This window comes from Aquila chrysaetos, chromosome 20 (genome assembly GCF_900496995.4).
Source record: "Aquila chrysaetos chrysaetos chromosome 20, bAquChr1.4, whole genome shotgun sequence".
In the NCBI taxonomy this organism is placed as follows: Eukaryota; Metazoa; Chordata; class Aves; order Accipitriformes; family Accipitridae; genus Aquila; species Aquila chrysaetos.
Genome location: NC_044023.1, coordinates 22,217,744 through 22,241,421, shown reverse-complemented (window position 1 = coordinate 22,241,421; position 23,678 = coordinate 22,217,744). Strand labels below are relative to the sequence as shown.

General features: G+C 41.5%; 1 protein-coding gene across 7 annotated transcripts in view; it reads right to left on the bottom strand.

Moving 5' to 3' along the window:
- CNTN4 (contactin 4) overlaps positions 1 to 23,678 on the bottom strand; it is a 349,563-nt gene that overhangs the window by 179,224 nt on the left and 146,661 nt on the right. The window contains exon 1 of one of the 7 annotated variants that reach the window (XM_029995897.1): positions 18,905 to 19,204. The exons of 3 other annotated variants lie outside the window; for them this stretch is intronic. The gene's annotated coding sequence lies outside the window, so the exon portion shown is untranslated. Of the gene's footprint in view, positions 1 to 15,105; positions 15,287 to 17,434; positions 17,540 to 18,718; positions 18,809 to 18,904; positions 19,205 to 23,678 lie in introns of those variants that run through there. 3 more of the 7 variants (XM_029995898.1, XM_029995895.1, XM_029995896.1) reach the window with 3 other exon arrangements.

The following is a 23,678-nucleotide window of genomic DNA, read 5'->3' as shown; positions in this document are numbered from 1 at the left end:
GAAGAAACTAATAATGATAACACTAATAAAGTGACAGCAGTAATGATAAAAGGATTGGAATATACAAATGATGCACAGTGCAGTTGCTCACCACCCGCTGATCAATGCCCAGTTAGTCCCCGAGCGGTGATCCCCCCGCGCCCGCTCCCCCCAGTTTATATACTGGGCATGACGTCACATGGTCTGGAATACCCCTTTGGCCAGTTTGGGTCAGCTGTCCTGGCTGTGTCCCCTCCCAGCTTCTTGTGCCCCTCCAGTCTTCTTGCTGGCTGGGCATGAGAAGCTGAAAAATCCTTGACTTCAGACTAAACACTACTTAGCAACAACTGAAAACATCAGCGTGTTATCAACATTCTTCTCATACTGAACTCAAAACATAACACTGTACCAGCTGCTCGGAAGACAATTAACTCTACCCCAGCTGAAACCAGGACAAGAGTCTTTGACTAAAGATTGTCTAGAACAGTTACCTTAAAACTCACCAATTTACAAACAATTCCCAACTTCATGCAGAGTAAAATTTTCAATACAGTATTTTGCAAGACTAACATGAATAGCTATCCCATATATCCAAGCAATAAATGATAAACTCTGCATAAAATGCCAGCTTTAGAGATAGCAAAACTAACCTGAATAGCAAAAGATATTTGAGTTGGTATTCAGTAGGTCCAGCTCTTCTCTCCTAGCCATATCATTGATCCACCATCAATGGAAAAGGTCTATGAAACCCATTACAGCTTCAATTTTTTTTTTTTTTTTTCCTTTTTTTCTGATAGCAAAGACTGTCAGTCAGAGACCTGACTGCAGAGCAGAGCACACGACCAAACCTGGCTGCCGGGTAGGACACTGCAGCCACCTCCAAAGCAAACCCAGCTCATCCTGGTCTCCAAGCAGCCTCTTACCACCAGAGAATACAGACACACCGGCAAGCTCTAGGATGCAAAAATAAACCGTCAGCCAAAGTGGAGTATTAACCTCCATCTGACTTTTGATTATAAACTTCCTAAAGAAATAAGGGTTAATTTATCGCTGTCTCAGTTTGACAGAACGTTGCACCAAAGAAACAAGGCTCAAGGGACTCTGCGTGACAATGAAGTTCCATTTATCCCTAGGTCACTGCTTCAAGATAATGAATCAAGACAGTTTCATGCTCTGAACAAAGATAGATAAGTGACATTCAAAGTTAGCATTCACTTTTGAATGGGTCCATTCCCAAAATACACATTATCAGGGAGCATTATCTTGTCCAGGAGACAAAAAATTATGCGAAAATATTGAAGATATTTCCATGATATCTCTAAAAACAGCATCTTAATGACATTTTACTTTTCACTTCTGAAGCTTACAAAATAATCCATTTTATTTCAAAGACGAAAGGAGAGCTTTCTCCATAGGAGTTCCACAAGGGGAATCAAGCGTATTGGACACATACGCACGTTATGAAGAATACTTTGCCCAGCGTGCCGCCTTCCTTCAGTGCTACAAATTGGATGTTTCTTAAGAGTACAGAACAGAGCTTAGAAAGGAAAAACAACAAGCAAGTTTATTAACTTTCAAAAGTTGATAAGAAGCCAGTACGAAAAGTTGATAAGAAGCATTCAGCGTATTCCTGGAAATGCAGGCTATCAAAACAATTCCCTCATCACCTATTACCAGCAGAAGGTTTCAAACCAAGATATAATTGAGATGCTTGGACCTAGAAAAGTTTTTAACTGTTTTGTTAAATTCAAAAGCCATCTAGGGAAGGAAAAAAACACCCACCAACCATTTTGATATCCCTGTTACGTGATTATTTAGTGTTTTGTTTTCCCTTCAAATTTTATTTTAAAAGGTTGCCTGGAATTCAAGTGTTTGATGGGAACTGCTTTCACCCTCTGACTTTTCCAAATACAAGGTTAGGTGCTTAGCACTTTACTTCTGCTGGGATGCCATTAAAGTTCTAGTCCTCTCACACAAAAAGAAATTCTTCCTGATTTTTCAAAGTAATGGCACTGAGTGAGCCACATATATTTTTTCTTATTGCCAAAAATAGGCTTCCTACTGCAGCTGGAAGCAGAAGTAAAGAGGGTTGATTTCTCTCTCAGCATTTGCTGGCATATCGAGGCCTAAATTTTAGCTCTCGGGATCTTTTGAAAAATTAACATGGTCCGAATTAAGGGCTCAGTAAATAATAACTAAAAGTTTAATGTGTCTGAATTTCTTAAAAAGTGAAACCTATACTTCGGTGATCATATCCTGTATCAATTTTAGTGGACCGCGGGGTGGCACTGCAAAATATTTTCTGAAATATTATTTCTGGCTGACCACCCTTTGGTGTTTATTCAGTTTGAAACTGAAAGATCTACACAGTCTGGGAAGAGCAATTTCCCAGAAGACTTATACATATCATCAAAACAAGTTATATATCAAACATTCAAAACAATAAGAAAGCTCATCTAAGTGATCAGCTACATGCGGTGGGCGCCAGAACTGCAACTGGCTGAGTCCCACTGCCCACACCCCCATGACCCACCACTCATCTGGGATACCGAACTTTTAATAAACACCCTCAATTCTTGAACTATGAAAAATTAGTTGCAGAAACCATTTCTCACAGCTTCTTAATGCTCCTGTTGTTGTATAAAATATTAAAAATAGATTTTAACCTCAGGCTGGGAAAACTTACATAAAGTTCGAAAAAATCCACTAACCTGATTTTGTCATAAATGTACCTCATTTTCACTCTTTAAAAAAAAAAAAATTAAAAGATATATTTATTTTTAATGGGCCTGTCTAGTATATGCTATGTTTAGCATTATCTGTAGAATTACTTTATTCAAGTAGCAATACAATACAAATCAACCATGTACAATTTTTTTTATTTTTTAATTGCTGGCAGTAAGTAGACTCAAATAATGAACTTAAACTCCTGGACTTGGGTCTCAGAGGATGCAATGCCCAGGGAATAGCTGGTTATTCTTGAACTCAGGGAAGACTTTTTGCCACTCAAAGCTTTTCAGCATTTTCTTCTAGCAGAATTTAAGGTAAGAAAAACCAGCACCATGCATAGAAGAAAGAAGAAAAAAACAACCACCCGTATATACACTTTGCACATTTTACATAAAAACAAGAAAACTTTGCATAGCTGAGCTCACAGGCTATCCTGTAGCTTGAATCTGTTTCACAGAGGTACAAAGCTGGAGCTGGCATTGCTCTGCACCACATTTCAAGTGGGTTAGGAGATCACGACAATCTTAACTGCATTACGTTAGCCCAGAAACCTTCGGTGCATCTTAGCAGCACTCTTAATTACATCGTATTTAAAGTGCATTTCTCTATGTGCACTTGAAACACACTGCGGCTGCTCTACCCTTGCCTCCGGCTGTCAATTGATGTGTAAGAGACAAAAAACATCTTGGGGCGGTTTAAACACTGTACTACAAATGAGCCCTGACAAAAGTTTGATGCGAGGTGTCAGAAAGCATTCCCTGCTCTGCAGGTTGTCTTCCAAGTGAACCGTTTACTTGAGAGGAAAAGCCCAGACCACATGGACTCCTTAACACAGGTGCCTTCACAGTCACTTCTCCGACTTGCCTGGCATCCCGCTTATACTATCAAACCCCTTTTAATTTGTATTCAAAGGCAGCATTGGGGTCCCTGCCTTCAGCCTTGTGTTTCGGCTGCTCTCAGCACTTCTGCCTGCAGCCTGTTCTGGGGGCTCCACTTCTCACCACACTTAGTCCGGAGTTGGCAGTGGCACCGTTCATGGTGCAAAGCCAAACGGCTCAGCTGCTTGTGTGAAACTAAGGAACCCACGCAATGAGACAACACAGCAAAATATGAGAAATTACAGACTCACAACCTGCTTTTCCTCCCGCTACCAGTGGACTATTTCCAGCAGCGAGGCTGGGATCACACACAGGATATCAAGTGAAGGCACAGCACGCCTCTTGTGCATCCTTTGGGATTTTTCTTATTGCAGAAATAGTGATGTCACTGTCTCCTTCGCAAATCTAAACTAAAGACACAGCTGAGCCAAAACCCTGTTTGTGATGTTTTGCTATCAGATAGTCTGCTTTTACACCTGAAAGTGTTAGTTTCATAAAAAAACCAAGCTTCTCCCCAAGGAAATTAAAAGGGAAGCAGACAAATGGAGGTCTTGCCTTGACTGCAGACATACAGAACAGGCTAATTCAGCCTCGAAATCAGTCGATTGGAATGGCTCAGATCTTCACTCTAGAATGGACTGAAGACAAAGTTTTCCCTCCCACTGGGAGAGTAAGTCCTCCAAAATCCAACAACCAAGCAGCCAAAGGAAGACCACCGAAGGCTGGAGGGATCTATTTGCCATGGTGGTACTGCCACCTGATAGCAGCTCTGATGGAGAAGCAAACCCTTTAAGGCTTGGTGTATAAAAAGAAGTAAGTGCTGCTGCTCAGGCAACGATGTCCTTTGGGGTTATTCTGAGTTGGAATTGAGGGAATAAATAGGCTGTAACAAAAAACGTATTGGTCTTTTAGTACATAGGAACTTCATTAGCAATTTCGACACCTTTTCAAAATTGCAGATAACCGCAGTTGAAGACAAGTACCCTGGGCACAGCAGCCTGCCCGATCCGGCTGGAGGTTACGGCCACCGAGAGCCCAGGCTGCACAGCAGAAGGCTGGGGACACCCCAAGCTGGAAGAGTCATGGTCATGCATGGCTCCTTGGAGATCTGTCCTGCCAGGCCAATAAATCTCTGCAGAAGATGATTTAAAAAACTGTGGCTGAACCCTAAGTAGCTTGCTACAAAATAAAGGGAGGGCAGGAGCTCCTGGCTATTTCAGGCGAGGTGACTCAGCTCAGCGATGTGAAGCGTGGATGGCAGACCAACCACACGCAGTGTGCACGGCAAAACAAAGTGACTCCTATGACACCTCCATGTAATCACTGCTATTATTTGGTACACTCCATAATGCAATCCTTTTGCTCTGATTTAATTACTAAACATAAAAGGAAATAAACTTCAGAATGAAAACAAAGAAATTGCACTGCATGTAATTTATGGGAGCTATTCTTCAGCTGAATACCATAAAACCCTGCATGTTTATGATACCCTATTAGAGGGCTGAAAACATGCTTGCATTTGCCTATATTGACTATGCAGATTATGCGATATTACTGCCTTTTGCTGCCTCTGCCATTTTTCATAGAAGTAGTGTATTTGTTTAAAGACATCCTTGCACTAAGCATTGGCTCCTGATAGGAAAAAAAAAAAAAAAAAAAAGACTGGCTGAGTATTCCCTCATTGCCAGAGGCTGTCAAGCTGGTAAGCACCAAGCAGCTGGCAGAGGTACACAAAAGAAGGGGACACTGCACACAGTTTTGTTTTCAATCTGGAATATCAATTATTGGAGGAAGCAACCCCACAGCCAGACAAAACAAGAACCATCTCTGCAGTGGATAACTATGTCAAATGATCTGAGCTGCTCTGGCATTTCAGGAATGGCTGGATGGTAGTATGAGGATTTATTGAGATATCACGTTAAGCCCTTGGTTTTCTTGTCATAGGAAACAGATGAAAGGAAATAAGGTTTGCAAACTTGACTGCAGCATTGATTTATGTATAACAGCTTCAAAATGTGTGAACAGAAATGTGTTTTCCTGTTATCCCCGGCTTAGGGCTCTGCCTACCCTCCACTCCCGCAAGTGGAAGACCTGGGGACGGCGGCTGTAAGGAGCAGAGCGTGCTCCCGCTGCCTCTGGGAAGCTGCTCTCCCTTCCCAGGTCACAGCAGTGGCCCAGGAGGAGCTGCCAGAAGCTCCTCTGCTCGTTACCCAGAGCGAGAACACAGCAGCACCGGGAGGGCACAGGAGAAAAGGAAAGGAGCCGGGAGGGACACGAGGGCAGGTCTCGATGCACACGCTATACTCTGACACTGAAGCTATCTTCAGGGTACAGGTTTTCAAAGGTTTCCCCCTTTTTAGCCCTTCCCTGCAGAGCAGATTCTTCTCCCACCCTGCAAGGATGGGAAAGAATGAAGAAATAGGATGAGTTCACACTGAATTCAGCCTGTTCTCCAAAGAGGTAGCAGGAGTTCATCTCTTGCCAGCTTGCAGACAGGCCCAACTACCTACTGAATCACATATCAGCCATGCATCCTAGTACTGTGTCAAAACATTCCCTTTTACTGCTTATTAAACACCATTTTAATATCTCCTAGAGTGCTAATTGTCAGCTTTCCAACTTTCATCTGCATCTTATCTTTATGTGCAACTCATTTCCAGCTGTAGTCAATATTTTCCACTTTTCATTTTGCATAGATGGAGCTATCAACTCAAATTTAATACATTCAATATTTGGCAAAACTTTTTAGTGATTTCTAGGCATTTCTGGGACAACTTATTTTTAAAAAAATTTGTACTATCTTGAATTTAAGATAAAATACAGTCCAAACCCAGGAAACAAAGAATATGGAATTAGAAAATTAAGACTAAGAAAAGGATGAAAAACATGTCCGAGCACAAATATCACACACTTCGGCTTCATAGGTTTGAAGTTAGGAATCTGATCATGCCAAAATTGTCATCTTTGTCATTTCCCATAATCACTCCAAAGGAAGACACAGATCCCTAACAGCTCTACTGCTGTTCAAGGCTTTTCCCATTTAGTCTTTTCTAAATCATTATCATAAAGCCAGGACTGAAAACAGGATAAGAAGTCAGGTTATTTAACAGCAGGTGGATCTTTTTTGGTTTTCCAGCACGTGATGGAGAGCAGTCCCAACGCATGGCTTTACCTGTGTCCTTGGCAGCCTGGCGTTAGACCCCTGACAGTGCTGCACACCCCACTGGCAAGGCTCAGAGGGGAGAAGCCACCCCCCATGGTGGGGTGTTCTGGGGGGTGCCAGGGGACTGGGGAAGGAAACTCTCCCAAGGACAAATCTGCTGGCAGGCAGAAATAAGGACATGAGGCAGACGCGCAGTCTGGTAGGAGAGAAACCTGGGAGCAGAGAAGAAACCAGGCACCAAGATCAAAATACACAGTTGGCGGGGGGAAAAGGAGCGCGAGCGGGCGCTGAAGCCATGGCACCAGAGGCAAAGCCACCCTACAGCTGGTAGGAAACTCTCAAAAAGCAGGGGAGCCAGACCTGAGGGGTGGTTTGAGACTCCAGCTGTGAACAAGGAGGACAGACCCAGATTATATTAGGGTTCTCCCTTGCCATATAATTAAAGTGATCTTCTGAAGAGCTAGATAAGAATTTACTGCTTGTAGTAAAACTTAAATTCTATAATTTAAGTTACAACAATAGTGTGTTAATTTATCTCCTATTAGGACAGTTAAAACAATGACTAGTAGCTATAACCAGTGAGCTGAAATAGCCCATTTTACAGCCTGACTTACAGGTCGTTGATGCTAATAGAAGCCTATTAGCTCCAATGGGCACTGCATAAGACCATAGTGGAAATAATAGAAATGGCACTGGATGGAAGAAATAATGTAATGTGGTAAATACTTGCATCATAGAATTTATCAGTTAAATTAGTTCTACGTATAGGATACCCATTGAAAAAGAACTATACACATTATAAACCTTAGCCAACATTTAACAAGGAGTCCTTATTTATTTTTAATTAAAGCAGCAGCTACAGGCACAACCATTACATTCCCCAGTATTTTACGACTACCACGTTATCAAGGGGAACTCCATGGAATACCCAAAGTGAGCTACAAGTTATAGATAAAACCGGAGAAAGATAACTATTTCAATCAAAGTGATACTTGTACGAGAACTCGCTCAGTGGCATTACTTGAGTCAGACGCTCAGGAGATAAACCGAGATGTGGCTTGGGCTCTTCTTGGAGATGCTGTAAGCAATGCACATATGCTGATTTCAGCCTCTGCAGTGGAAGGAGGAGCGCAAGGAAGCTGTGGCTTCCCTGAAAACACGAGACAGAAGGCAAAGCTGATAGTTACAAACGCAGCAGGAAAAATCCTATTTCTTCCTTTTACTTTTTTTTTTTTTTTTTTTTTTTAAATCGCTACGCACGAGAAAGAAAATCACAGTAAAGGCACAGCAGGCACCGCTATTGAGTGCTAATCACAAGACAGAATTGTTTTGAGTTTGGAGATATAAAAATGTTTAATTTTAGTCTATAAAGTTACTAGTTTTAAATATCCCTTAGTTTATCTGTCTCTTCCTTCTGTCTGCTCAGCTCTGCAGAGGTTCTCAAGCCCAGCAGCCCTCAGACTTTTAGGTTTGTAAGAATATTAAACTCTATACAAAGATCAATTAATTCTAGAGAGCTCTGTCTGCTTTTAAACTCAGATGTGAAACTATTGCTTTTTATAATGACGAAGACATGACCATTGGTTGTTTCCACATTTTCCTTCAGAGAAATGTTCATTCAGCTAACTAGAAAGTTCAGAGAAACTATTAAAAAAACACGCAGGGGACAATTTAAATGTACTTAAAAATTGAGGCAACTTCCATGAATCCTGACCTACTTTAAAAATTTATTGCAAAAACTTCACCAGGAAAATTTTCTTTTGCCTGGAAGCAACGCTGCAGATGTTTTGCAGTCTGTGATAAGCAATGCTTTGGCTTAGGAGCTGGTGTGCTGACCTCTGCACGCTGGCGGTTTCAGCTCCACAGAGAGAGACAGGACTGGCCGATCCGTCCCACCTGTAACGAGGGGAAACGCAGGTCTCCAACATAATCCGTGACTTCCCATGCACAGGACTACAGTTAGCAATTCTTAATAACTTGCAGTGTTCCTCCAGGACTGTCCAGTGAGCTGATTTTGCAACGAGAGTCCGGGAGTATTGGACAGGAGCTCATAAACAGCGTCTCCTGATTGCGACCACGGTCTCGAGCGATGGTCCCTGAGCCACCCCCTCACGGAGACGCTGCTCGCGAGACCTGCGGCCGGTCCCGACGGCCGCAGAGCCGCCAGCCCCCGCGGTCCACGCGGGGACCGCAGCACGGTGCTGCCTGCGGCACGGTGCCGCCTGCGGCGCGTGAACCGAGGCCCGAACGCACGTTTCAGACGGACAGAGGAACTGAAGTCACGGTGATATCAAACATCCACGTACGCTGGCACAGAGGGAGAGACAGATAGCAATGCTTCCAATCGGTGCAGGGGTATTTAAATGTACTGGATGACAACAAAAACAGTAGCTGTTGTGCTCTTATAAAATAAGAGAGCCAGACCCATCCTCTAAGCTCATCTTTAAGTACCACTAACATGTGCTTATTAATAACCCTAGCAAGCCAAATCCCCTGACAAAGTACGCTTTCCTTGCAGGGACAAATCACTTTCTAGCTGGGACAAGCCGGTATGAGCCATGCAAGCTATCACACCACTTCTTTCCCTAGTGTTTTCCTTTGGCCTACACTTCTGTGGAATGAACTTAAATATGATAAATGATAAGAATTTCACCCTTGACTGGGAATTCAAATTATCATATTGATTAGCTTTGCCACATACAAAGTGGAAAATATTCACAAAATTGACAGGCTTTAAAGAATAAAAGTTGTCACCTTGTACATGCAGAATAGCAACACAAGACAGAGCTAATCAATAGGCAAACAACTTTCTTCTGAACCAAGAAATACACGCACCCCTGAAAAATCACATCCTCAAATTATTTCACTGTAATATTTTGAGTATTGACCCATTTCCTGCCTGAAACATGCCCTCAAACCTCATAGACAGAAAGTCAATTCTGCCAATTTCATTTTCTGAAACAGGAGCACATTTGTTAGTGACAAACTTGATTAGAAAGGTATCTCCTGGCAACCTGGCAAGTGGGAGGTGCATGTACAGGCATAGAAAATGAGGGATGATTCAAAATGGCTAAATATTTTCTAGATTTAAAAAAACAACTCCATAAATTAACTTCGCAGAACACAACTGAAAACTGGAGTCTAAACAGCTCACTGAGGTTTTGTTTCTCTTTGCAAACAGAGTCATACTTAGCACTCAACCTACGCACAGTCATTTAGAGCAGTGGTGAGGAAAGCACCAGAGCCTCCCCAAACTCTATATGCTCCACAAGCTTTTTCACAAACCCTGTTTTATCAACCTCTCAAATACTGCTAGAAAAGTCTTGCAGAACAAGTACATCCTTGGAGCACAGAAGCAGAGCCTTTGAGTCCAAAGAGCGAAGCAGGTCCTGCTGTCAAGGATTTGTCTGAGATGTTGTACTGCCAATGCTTTCAGCGGAGAACCAGGTAACATTAGCACAAAGCCTCAGCTGACATATGCTAAATGAATTGGGAGCAAAGGAGAATTCAAAACCACTCAAAATAAGGAGACTTTTAGCCGCATGAAACTGAGGCTCCCCTCCCTCCAGCTCTGCCGCTGTCTCATCTGGCACTCCTTCGCCCAGCTCCAGGCTCTCCACGCCACACCAAAGCGTTTTGGATGGTCAAGCCAAGTACACCGTCATCCATTTTTATGAATCACCCTTCTTTAAGGTCTAACATGGAAAATACCTGTTTGGAGAACTCTGAAAAACTACTTAATCCTTTCCCTTTTCTAGTAGGTGCTGTAATCATACTGTGACAGTGGGGAAGAAAAATGAATGTCTTTCCCAGAGCTGTGCCTTGCAGCAATGAAATATGCAAAGCTGCAAAAGAAAGGCAAGCCTTTTATTGGGGGCTATCAGATGTGTCCTCCTAGCAGTGCCCAGCCAGCTCACAAAAACCCACAATGCCAAGGAGAATAAAATTTCTGCTCCAGAACGAAAGCAACATAAAACCAGAATTTTGCATTTCCACTTTTAAGCGGGGATGTGGCATTTCCACTTTCAAGCTTTCTTTCCTAACCCCTCCAGTAAGCCTATACACGTACTGCAGCAAGTCTGAGGACAGAGTGACGATACAAAAGACTAGACGGTTTTTAAAAGTATCAGAATTAGGAACGCAAAACCCACAAAATGGGGGTTTATGGGCTCTCCAGACACATTTCTCTCTTCTTCTTGCACATTTCTTCTAGTTGCAAAGACATCTTTCTGTAGCGTGAACTTCTGCAGACCCCCCCCCCAGGCTACGGTGATTTGGCAGCCAGCCGTGGGACGGTGGCACCGCGTGCGGAGCCGCACTGTGCGCGCAACCTCCGAGGTACGCTTCCATGCTATGTCAGACTGCTCCTGAACAACCACACAGCAACGCCTCGCCAGCAAAATTTTTAGCTGAACGGATTAAATCCAAATGGGAAATCTACTTATTGCATCTCTCAAATTTAACCTCCAACCATTTTATTGTACTGTACAAAACTTCGGAGAAAGAAAAGAGCTAATATATAATGTTTACATGATATTGAGCTGCTGTAATACAACACAGCATGTTAAATTTGACATCCTGGGAAATGGAAAACCTACACCCAGGTGCGCATAACTCAACAAATTGATGAAAAACTTAATTCATTAAATTTATATCTTTAGCCATGTTGGAATGTAAGAAATTATACTTCAAACCAGAGAGGATTTTAAGACCAAATATTTTTGCTGTGTCTCCAACTAAGACAGTTGGTTTATTTACTTTTCACCCTGTTGATTCATTTTTAAGAAATATGATAGGTATATTTGGAGGAAAAGGATTTTTTTGTTTCTAGTATAATAAAAAAAGATGTTTCCAGCTTTCACAGGCTTGGGACATGGGAGGCAGCAGTATAAGTGATGGATTAGTGAGCGGAGTGCAGCAGAAGTGGTCAAACTTAGGTGTTCAAGACAATTTATCAGAGAACTTCCACAGCTCTACAACACATCCCTCACACAGCCTTCACAACTGCACTTACTTTTTCAGTGTGTTTCACTGCAGCCATCACCTCTTTTAAGAAACAAAAAGCTCCTTAAATTACTTTTTCTTTCCTGGCTTCTCTTGGTTCTTGCTCACCCAAGCCTGCCTGCAGCAAGAGACCTTCTTGCAAGCCGCTCAGATTTGAAATTGAGCGTAACGCTTTCACCCATCCCTAGGCAGGATGGATTTTGCATGCGCCTCCAAGATTGGTCATAGCTAATAAAAAACCATAGTTAAGCTGGGCCAAATTTAGTCCATAGTCATTTGGAGAATTTACCTTGATATACTTTTCAAGAGATTGATTTTTCAGGGGATGGACACATAGCAGCCCATTGAAGGTCTATCACAATGCTCATCTATAATCACTAATCTCAGCCTAGGGACAGACCATTATAATTCAGTATGCACGGGTATGAAAGACAGGTTTTTGGTTGTAGTGCCAGAGGAAAAGCAGAGGAAAATGCCTTCACAGACAGACACTTTCTGAAGTCCTAGCTGCTGCTCAGATAGTGATGTTACACGTGTCATTTTGTAATGAAAAAGACTGTGTGATTATGCTTACACATAGCTGGGCACATGTAATGGCTAGGCAATATATGGAAAGAAACAGCATTTAAGGGAATAATAGGCTGAAAGTAAGCTGTACTCTAATATCAAGCACAGAGATCTCTCTGGAGATTTCTTGTGGGAGAATTACACTAAACCCTAGTATTGACGTAAGGTTAAAAGATATTCTAAATCAATTGACATTTAAATGCAAAAACCTTGTTAACCCTCACGTATGGATCTTTAAAATGCTACCTCAATTTGATATGAGAAAAAAGATATTTAGTATGATCAGGAGGTTTTAGGCTACTAAGATACAGCCAGATAGTGTATTTTCATTTTAAATAGTACAGGCTAGAACGCCAGCTTTCATAAACCAACTGTTGATTTCTCCCCTGGGGAACAGCAGCCTACCTGTGTTTCTTGCTCATCCAGAAGAAGATGGAAGGACTCAAAGGAGAAATTACTTTTACAGTGTCACCCTAGTTTTCCTTATTTCTGTGGGCCCCTAGCTATTTTCCTTCCCCAGGTTGTGTTTGAGAGCTGCAGCAAACCCCTACATTATCTGCTGCTTCACGTGGTGTTTACCCTTTTCCAGCCTCTGAAGAGAGTTTAAATTATTTCCTGTTTCTTCAATCTGGGATGTGGTCACCCGGCTGTCTCTGATGCTTCCACTCCAGTAAATACCATTATGGTTTAATGACCCTCTATCATCCCTCTCCTGAGAGCAGATGGTGAGTACACGCACACAGAGACAGCTAAAGATACACAACTTCATCAAATCTCCTCAGATCCATAATTTATACATGGGGAAGTTCACCAGCCATCTAACCTGATTAGGTTCTCATGCCCCACTTGCAAAAGTTACAGAGATACTTCTAGAATTATTTATAAAATCAGTGAGAGGTAAACCCAGTATCTAAGGTATAAAAGAAGTTGTATTTGAAACTGGTGCCCGTTAACTGAACCTTCAGCTGCATAAAACCTCAGAGCTGTGCCTAATGCCTTTCCATGGGAGAGCTAACACGGTGTGGAGCCTTTTGCTCTGTAAGACAAATTTATTAATTTTTTCTAAGTTCAGTTTTGAAAAAAATACAAATAATCTTTATTAGAAACTGATCCTTCATTTTGAGGAAGATTGGACCAAACCTCGAACTTCACAGTTTAAGGGCTGTAACAAATAAACTCAGCATCACGAAAGTGTCATGACAATTATGCAAGCGACATCTCCTGTCTTTTTAGCTAAGAATAGAAGCTTTGTGCGTAAATCAGTGCATTTGTCAAGTTAAGAAGATAAATGAAACTGCATGTTTAAATATACACACTACACTTGCAATATGTTTTTGAAACCACTACTGCCTGAATTCCACAGTTCACAGCAATTTTGATTTTTTTTTTTAACATATCAAAAAATATTACTGTAGCCTAATAGAGAATGCTTTATAGTTTGACTTTTATTTGTGCCATGCTCTTCCTAAAGACAACACCTTGCACAAATGAGAAAGCCCTGCGATATTTCCAGCATTAGAGCAGGGCAACATTGCTGATTTTGCACAACTCAGCAACTATCCTGTCGTCTTCCCTCCAATGTCATTTCCCTCTGCTGGTGAATGAACACTCCCAGACAGTTGTGGGACAACCGATAGCTTTTTATTAACTGCAGCTGCTTGGTTTTACTGGGGCAAAGAATTCAGGAAACTCTAGATTTTATCTAGTAGGACACCAACTCTATCCTGTGGACAACTTACAAGATGGCAATATTGGATAGTCTTGAGTCTAAGTTCCTGATGAAAATCTAGGCTGGTACTTTAGTTTCATCACACATTTCACACAATAATCCATAAAGATGAAAACTGCACAAAACCAAAGTAATTTTATAACATCTGTTATCACAAATGCATCATGACACATCCACTCAAATGTATTTGTTGAGTAGTATCTCATATAGTTTCGTTACTTTTAATAACAACTTGCTTTTCCCCTTGCTTCTATGATTTTAGCTACAATATATGGTGTTTGTTTTGATTTTTTTGGTACTCTATAAGCTTGGCAGACCATATGTTGCCTTTTGAAAAAGGTTAAAACAACAGAGTAGGTTTCCCTACAGGGAATAGGGCAAAGAAGGTGCCTGTCCAGCATCTCTTGGGCATTGCACCTTCCCTTTGCAATAAACACATCAAGAGCCAAGACAAACAACTGAACACTTTGACACACCTGAATTTCCAGAAGAGCTGAAAGGGAATAGTTTTTTCATTATTATGGCTAATTAGTAACCTTGCTTAGTATGAACCTTGCATTCAGCAGCCAAACACATTTTACTAACTGCCTGCAACTCTTAGACACGTTACTCGGGCTCTGATTCTTTCAGCTAGGAGACTAAAGCACTAAACACACTTACTCATATCTGTGTAGTTATCACCCATGCACAAAAATGTCCTTGTCTATTAGAAGGACTCTACACTTCCCTCATACTCATCAGGATAAGTTGCCGTGCTTTGATTGTGTACTTTGCTTACATAATTTTTTCTCACTTAGTGACATCTACCAAGCAAATGCCTGCACAGAAAATAGCAAAGATCCTGCGTTTCAACAGCCAAATCCTAGTACACCTCTAGGGTAAATATTACCACTTACTAGAAAACTACAGGGTCTGCTTTTTATTATATTTTTTAGCTTATGCAGATTTTTTTAACATGTTTAGGCATCAGAAAGTACCTAAAGGCAATTACCTTTTAAACATCTCTTCTCACTATAAACTATTCAAGTTTCATAATCATTTATACAGTAACTTACCAATGCATGTGACAGCTGTTCCCAAATTCCTCCCAGTGGTCTTATACTTGATATTTTTCCACGTACAACACATCCGCTCTCCTCAGCGTGAAGCTGTTTCTCTGCGTTTCATTTGACCACAGTCCTCTTGGACGTCTATTGCCTTATTTACATTTTCTTTGCAGAGCAGTTGAATTTCTATCCCCTGATATAGGGTTTCCTTCTGGAAAGTCTTAAATTTGTCTTCTTTAGTCCATTTGCCAACTGCCTGGGATAATCAGCTTCTGTAAATTCTGCCATCTCCTTTAAAATCTACACCACTGCTTTTTATATCTTGCCATAAGATATACTTTATTTCTTTGGTATCCTTCTGATGCTCTCCTCCAACGTTAAATCACTGGTTTTCCTTACTCAAAACCAAGCTGATACTGGTGCAGCCCTTTGCTTTATGAGCAAAACTACTTTATAGGTTCCTTGAGAATATGTACCTTTTAATTGTCGTAAAACAGATCTCTAACAAAGGCTTTCTGTGCAATAAATACAGGCAGGCCTTACCTGTGATTTATAGCTTGCCTCCTACCGTACAATAAAACTGTCTGGTGCACCATTGGAACTATTAACTAAGCAGTATTGAGCTGAACATTCAAAAATCTTCTGATTCATTGGTTCAAAGCCAAATGTATGATGTTGCTGAAGTCAATACATAAAATTGCAGCTAAGGAATTAACAGCTTAAAGAAATCAAAGATCCCTGTCATCGCTATACTCTGCATAACAGAGCCTGGCTAGCTGGAAGTATTACTTTGCTTTAAAATGGATGTACATTTTTGAGACGGAAAGAATGCAGTAAAAAAGGGCAGATCTTGCATCAGTGCTTTCTCTTAATTAGGTCTGACTTGTTCAGCTAGGCTATTGATACTTTAAAACCCCAAAGCAATAGGATTTTCATTGAGCTCATAAAAAATTTAACTATTTCATGGTTCAATATACTATACCATATAAGTTTAATCAGAAATGACATTACCAAAACTAAAGCAGAGAAAATCTGAAATGGTATCTATCGCTCTCAGCACTAAAGGGACTCAAATTACGTGCAATAAAGCATTTAAAGCATATAGAAAATAGTGTTATGTTCCTCAGTAGCTTAAGAATACCAGGGATTACTTTATGCAATCTTTAAAGAAACCTTTCATCAAATAATTTTTACAGCATACTTTTGAGTGTAAAGCAGAGAATTTTACATTTTATTCCACCTGCTGGGTGCTCCTATCCAAATCTCTCTCCTTTCAATTGCTGTGCCTGTAAAAGAGGAGGACTGCAGCACTGGGAACCGCAGTACAGGTGCCCTGCGAGGTGCACGATCGGCCGCTCAAGGGCCATCTCAGAGCTTCCCGTAATAAATGCTGGAGCATTCGCTGCTCTTTGAGCCTGGAAGTGCTCTTCCCAGCTTTGGGCAGGAGCCACATGCTTACCTGACACCCCGCACTTCTCCATGCTTTTCCTAACTTGATATATCGCTCTTTTTAAGATCAGTCGAGCCACTCCTTCGCTTAATCATACCGTGCTGATAGCGGATGCGCTACTGTTACTCAGCAGAACAGCTCTCACCGATTTTCTCTCCAAATTCCCCGTTTTCTCTCTTGCACGCTTCTAAGCCATTGCAGACCCAACACAACCCCTTTGCTTTCGAATACCTTGGTACATGGTGGTTTGCTACGAACTGCGTTGTTAGCTACCACATGCCCAGTATGGGGAACATTTTCTAATAATTCAACTTTTGCTTTCAATTAAGCTGGACTGGGTTTTGCAAGGGGATTGCAACTGCTTTCTTTATCAAGGTTTTCAAAAAGCAAGGTAAGTGACAAGCATAAAAATATTATTTAGAGAATTCACTCTATGTGGTAAAGTTTTGCTTAATTGTGCTAGGAAAGTTTGGCAATGGGGTCAAGTTTCAGCAACAAGATAAACTCTTAATGTAGAAGCTTTGGTCTTGTAAAAGCAAAGCCTCAGTGTGTGTTGGTTTGTTTATTTATGCTTTTAAAATAAAATGTATATATTTGCAAAAGTCTGACATGTTACTAAGTACACTGGGTTTTGCTAATGTGATGCATGCTGAAGCAGTACCCCGTTCTTTCCTGCATCTGCTTATAATCATTCTAGAAATGCTGAAATTACAACATTCCTAAGAAAATAAATTATCATCATAATATTCACATCAGCCCTTTCACCGGTGCTCATTGGGGATGCCTTTTATTCTGAAATGAGGGCAAGTTCTTCTTTCAATTAGGAAAAAAATGCTGAAAACAACAAACCTTAAACATACTCATTGCACATGCTTAATTCAGACTTACTGTTTTCCGTGAAAGCAGAAAGCTTCATAATAAAACCCCAGCGTACCTTTGCAGGGTAGGATGCCAATACCCTCGGGTACATACCTAATACTGCACCGATACTTCACCATCTCTGCTTGCTATATGTTACATTTTCCTTATTCTACCCCCTTGGACTCCTTGGCTCCAGGAATATCTGTAGCACGCAGGTAACCAGACACTGCTGCTCTTTTCTTCCTGTGTGGTTCTCCTCACCCAAATCTAATGAGAATACACTCTGTCCTTACTAGCGAGACATTTCCATACGTCACAACCTGTGGTCTTCTCTGCTTTGAGACTTACTGCCCATTCAGGAGCAGACTTATCTGCTCGTTTTTATGTACCTTCTGCACCGCAGAATTTCATGCAACTTGTGCAACTACTCTGGCCCTCAGGTAAGACCAATTCAGCGTGGCTTCAAAGCACTCCGAGGCTTTGAGCTTTAGCCAGAAGAAAACAAAGTCCAGAGACAGAGCATTTAAACCAATGCCTTGAAAAGCATATGAAACTGCAGAGGGACATTTACTAACATCACGCAACGCCCCTGAAAATCCATACACCCAGATACGTGCTGTGATCAATCTTAAATGTCACTACCACCACTTAGAAATTGCACGGCCTTGCAAAACCCACAGCAGTACCCAAATGTAAGGTTAGTATTAGAGGTACTGACTCATGCTCTTGGCCAGAAAGGGTTCAGTAGGCTGAAGTAGGCATCAGTGCACGCATCAAGCAGGTGGAGGAGAATGGTCCAGCTCTTAGCCATCGATAGGTACTGCAAAAGTGCAGTGACAACTCTTTCTGTAAGCACAGCATTAGCTTAATGCATCTTTGTGAGTAATTTAAGCTGCTCAGAGTATACTTAAAGATTCATGCTTTATTTTATTAAGTATAGGGTTATCTAGGCACCTAGAAGTATTTGTAAGAATAAAAGCAAATACTTAAAAGTTTCAGCCATTTATCATGCAACTCCAATTTGTGTTTTCATAATACTCCAAGAAACCAAAGCAAAAAGTCTTCCTGGGCAAAGCATATGCTTCTCTTAACTCGCTTCTCAGCATTTAAATGAAACAAATCAATATTGCTGACGTTCTATCAACAAAGCCACAAACAACCCCAAAAGTTTTAAAGCCTAGCGAAAGGCATCACCCACCCACTGCACTTCGCCACCCCTCCGCCCCGATGGCTCCAGTGAACAGCTGCTCTGTCAACAAGTAATTTCTATATTCTAGTGGAGAACGCAACAGCCAGGAAAATTCTACTTACGCTAAATAATTTGTCCTGCTTTTGTTCCTGATACTCCTGGCTGAACCATGCTTGCTCATAAAGAGTTTTATCGATGCTTGGCTCTGAGACGATGCAGCGCTATCCTACGCAACAAGATCTTAAACTTTTGCGGAAAGCGTTTGGTCGAAAGGACGGCCGATTTGCTTAAATGAATCAATTATGTACCTCTGAAAGAAAAGCCAAAGGGACCGTCGAGCTCTGAGCAGATGATTCTGCCTCAGCAGCTTGATTCAGCGAAGAGCAGCAGAATAGAAAACCGAACGCAGCTGGCAGAGCCCCGTCCACAGGCGGACGTGGAAGGAAAACCGGTCCTCGCAGCGCCGTGCAGCGAACCGGCCCGGTTTTGTTTTACACGTTACAGCGGACCAGACAGCGGACCCGCTCCCTGCAAGTCCCCGCCGCCGTGTCCCACCCGGGCCGGGCAGGGAGCCCGCCTCCGCGCTCTGCCCTCCGCCACGGGCAGCCGCATCCCGGCGGGACCCCGGGAGGGAGCAGCATCCCTCCCGGCGAGGAGAGCCCTCCTGCTCGCTCGCCCGCCGCTCCGGACCGATTCAAATTCAGGGCAAACCGCGCGAAACAAAACAGATACTCGCTCGCGGGTTTCGGCGCGGGCGATAATCCTATCGCCGCTGAAAGATGATTACAGAAATCCCTGTAATTAAACTGGACGGCGGGTGTCCGCAGCAGGCGGGGCGGGTAAGGCTGACGAGCCCGTGCCAGCTCCGCGGCCCCGTTTAACTGCGCACGGGACTGCACCCACCGAAGCATCACCTCGCTCCCCTCTGCGTAAACCTGTACTTTCGTCGCAGCTTTAATCGTTGGGGAGCAGACTCTTCTTGAAGTCTCCCCCTTCAAAGACACCAATAAAAAATACCTTCATACATCATTATGTTTTTTCAGGATTTTTTTTTTTTTTGATTGTAGTGAGGGCAGCTATATAGATATACCCTTCTCCTACATATACTGCAGGTTTATTGTTTTACGCATGTTTTATTTAAGCATCAAATCCACTAGCGCATAAGGTCAACATAACAAATAATTAATTGCCACATTTATTTTTAAGTAAACAGATTCTTCCCCCACGGTCCTTTTGAATCAGTAAAGGCTGCACTTAAACCTTCTCAACGCAGCCCCAGGAACAAAACGCTGTACTGCAATTGTAACAACTGAATTTACACACTTGCAGATGTACATAAACACGTACATCAAACAGATGGGGAGAAATTGTTAAGGAAAAGTCAGGATGCAGATTCACTAAAGGAATTATCCGGAGAACACCTGCAGTACTCCCATCCCCAATCCAGAGGACACCCAAGGACACGGATCCCAGACTCGGCACCGCCACTCCCAGGTTGCCAGTGGAATCGGGGACCACCAGTGTTTTAAGGAAACCGCTTCCAGGGCTTCAACAAAAGCAGTATTTACTTCATGCAATATATTCTGGAACAAACCAAAGCCATTCACTTGAGATACAGGAGAGGACTGGGACTAAGCTCGTCAAAAGTGACAGACGAATGGACCAACATCTAGCTTCCATACAATCCATACAGGATTCACAACATGTTGCCTGGGATTATTGCATACCAAATTCTTTGAAACTGAGAGCGGAATACATGTTTCAATTTTGTTTGTGTGTCAATTATATATTTCTGCATTCACTGATTATAAAATAAAAATTATATTATTCCATTTTTTCATATAATATTCTGAAACTGCAGCTTTTGATAAGGTAACCATGCTTTTATTATAACTCTATGTAAATTGCCATAGATCCAGTGAATTCAATTAACTGAACTGAATTCCAATTTGCAGAGCAGCCTGGTCCAATAATTCAAAAACTGCATTTCTTGAACATTTTTAAATTGACCAGTGCTTACAAATCTGTCATTTCTATTTTTACTATTGTTACATAGCTGTCAGCATACATATTTCATAGAAACTGTGAGATGCCCACAAAAACAGGTTAATTAAGGTGTTCTCGTCCATCCCAGTCATATTAACAAGCAGACCCTGTGAGCAAACAAAAAGTGAAGCAAATGAAAATATCCTGAAGTATTTATTCAGTAATAAAATGGAAATAAAGACTTTAATTGCCTTTAAGTTCTATTCAGTCTTCATTTCCTTAGCAATTATATAGATTCATTTTTTATTGTGCTTTGGTTTGGATTCACTGTGGTGCTCTGTGACTCATATTTGTTTCTAAATGGTGGTGGTAATTAGTAAACACAACTCCGTCTAGTTCTGTTTATCCCTGTTGGGATGTATTCCCTTGGAGACAGACTATCAAAGACAGGAAGACTTGTAACTTTAAATTGTATGATGTCTCAATGATTTCTTTAAAGTAGGATTCATTGCAATAAAGTAAACACAACATTACTGAAAAGAAAGCACATATTCATTATTAAATCATTCCATACGTGTAAGAAAGACCAACAAAACAGGAACTGATGGATCCTGTGTAAGAGAACACCATCAGAGGAGGAAAAAAAAAAAAAGAAAAAACTACATTAAGTGATTCAAAAGAAAGTGCTGAAATCTGATTAATAAACCACAGCAATCTCGCCTAACAATGTTTTAAATCCCTTATTTCATAAGGCTGTATAAAGCAATGGATGTTTCCACTACTAGAGCTTTGTGGCGGTACTTAGGGAGATTGAACAGAAGAAAGGAGCTACTTATTTTAACGCAAGCACAACAAAAATGTGGACAACTCTCCCAGGTGCTGCAGGGGCTGCAAGCCCCTTGCCTGAGATGCTTCTTTCTCCTAGCAGCATCAGGCTGTCACCGAAGCCTGGATGTCCTCACTCCCACACATGTTCTATAAAGCAAAGGTAATTCCTTTCCTCCCCTAAAAGAAACTTTATACCTAGCAAATGTATGCCTATTTGCTAAAACTCTCTCCTCCCGTTACTGAAGTTTGTTTCATGTTTTCCAGAAGTTTTGTCCCTCTGATGAAGGATAGATTCTTCTGCTGGGAGTAAATCAGCTTTGCAGTGTCATTTTTGTCCTTGGAATTTGTGTGAAGGAGCCTATACTCTTGGACAGTTACCTGTTTTTACAGTGATAAAAATAAAACAAAAATAATTGAAGAATCCAGGTGAGGAAAAAAAATGACCCTGTGATTAATAAACTATAGCAAGTGTCAGGATCGGTGGTTCTGTTTCTCAGTCTCTTTTAAATGGCTTAACATCCCACACGTACCAATCTGGGCTCACAGAAAACCCTTTTGCACAAAAGATCTAGGGCACTGTTTGGAGAGAAAATAACCAAGTTTTGCCATGACAACCTCCTTTACCCCTTGGACACCAGCTAAGCACCCTCAACCAAAAGGAGGGGAGAAGGCTGGAAGGGCAGACACCCCACGCACCCCACGCTGCCGGACCCGCCTGGGACACCGGGAACACACCGCACTGCCTGGCAGATCCCCCCTTCCACATACCCCCTGAAAAAAAACCCATCCTGCCCACCATCCCCAACTTCTTACCGCTTTCTAACCAGAACAAGTGCCGCAGTGGGAGGGAATATCCCTGTTCTGCCACGCAGAGATCCCCCAGATCGCTCTGACCTGCCAGCGCTCGTTAACCCGGGCAGCACAGCACGCGGCTGCGGTTCAGACCCGAGATCGCTCCTTTGGGATTCACCTCGGCATGCCTAAAGCATCTCGGTAGAGCATCAAGCTTTGAGCAGAAAATCTTTAGAAAAATTAAAAATAAAAGTGGGGCTTTTTTACTTATTCACCAATATTTTTTTCATATGTCCCGCCCCAGGGAATTACTGTACTGTCCGTTAGAGGTGATGGCTCACTGCATCCTGGTCCATCCTGTAAAAGATGGGAAGGTGAAGCTGTAGACCATGCAAAAAAGAGGATGAGGTGGTTATGGGAGACAGAAGAACGCTCCCTTTTTATGGCAATGTTAGATTTAAAATAAGGTTTAGAAAGCAAAAGGAGACAGAAGGTGTTTGGACAATACTATAATAAACTTGCTCCCTTGATGGTATACATCTACCGCATATCACTTCAGCTTGGTGATGGCAAGGATGCTGAATAAAGAACACAATTCGAGTGCCAGATTCCTTTCCAGAATGTTTTTGTCGTTGTTGTATATGCCATTAAGGAATTACTTGCTAGGAGCAACCTATACAGGAAAACATTCAAAGTACAATCCTTACTCTTTTATGATTCAGCTAAGTTGTTTCCAGTAAATAAGAGAAGTCAAGAATAACTTTAATTACTCAGCTTCAGCAATTTCTCCCATAAAAGATGAGAGCTATCAACTAAAAGTATATATTGTATGAGTGAAAAAAAAAATCATACTGGAAGATTCACAAAAAAGCACTTACATTTAGAAAAAGAAGGAAAATTACCCTATGTGTTATTTTAGACTATATAAAGATGACGGTCATGAAAGGGTAGATTTATTCTCTCTTACATCTTTCATGACTTACCAAATGGATCACAGTCATCAAAGACAGAATAGTGATGCTCGGTAAAGCTCATTCTTTTAATGCTACCCGTATTTTTCTTCCATTAAGACTTGAACAAATAACATTTCTAAGATTATCAGAAAATATTGAACTGTTAAGATAACTGGTTCATCATTCCACCAAAACAAAAAGTGTATTTTTTCAATCTGCAAATGTTTCATTTCATAACAGAAAAATAATTTGTAAAAAGACAAAGCTGCATGCCAAACAAAAGCTAATGCAAGTCAGCAAGTCTCAATATGGCAACGCTAAGATGAATGGTTTGTCCCTTTTGTATTATTTATTGTGCCTTTATATCTATGAATTCCAAACTATCTATTACCAGAGATGGTGCCCACACTCAATTTATACAATATTGTGACAGTCAGTTGTTTCCATCATTCCTAAAAGCCACTTCAACTGAAGCTGATGTTAATGCACTAATATCAAAGTTAGGATTTATGCTACCTCCCAC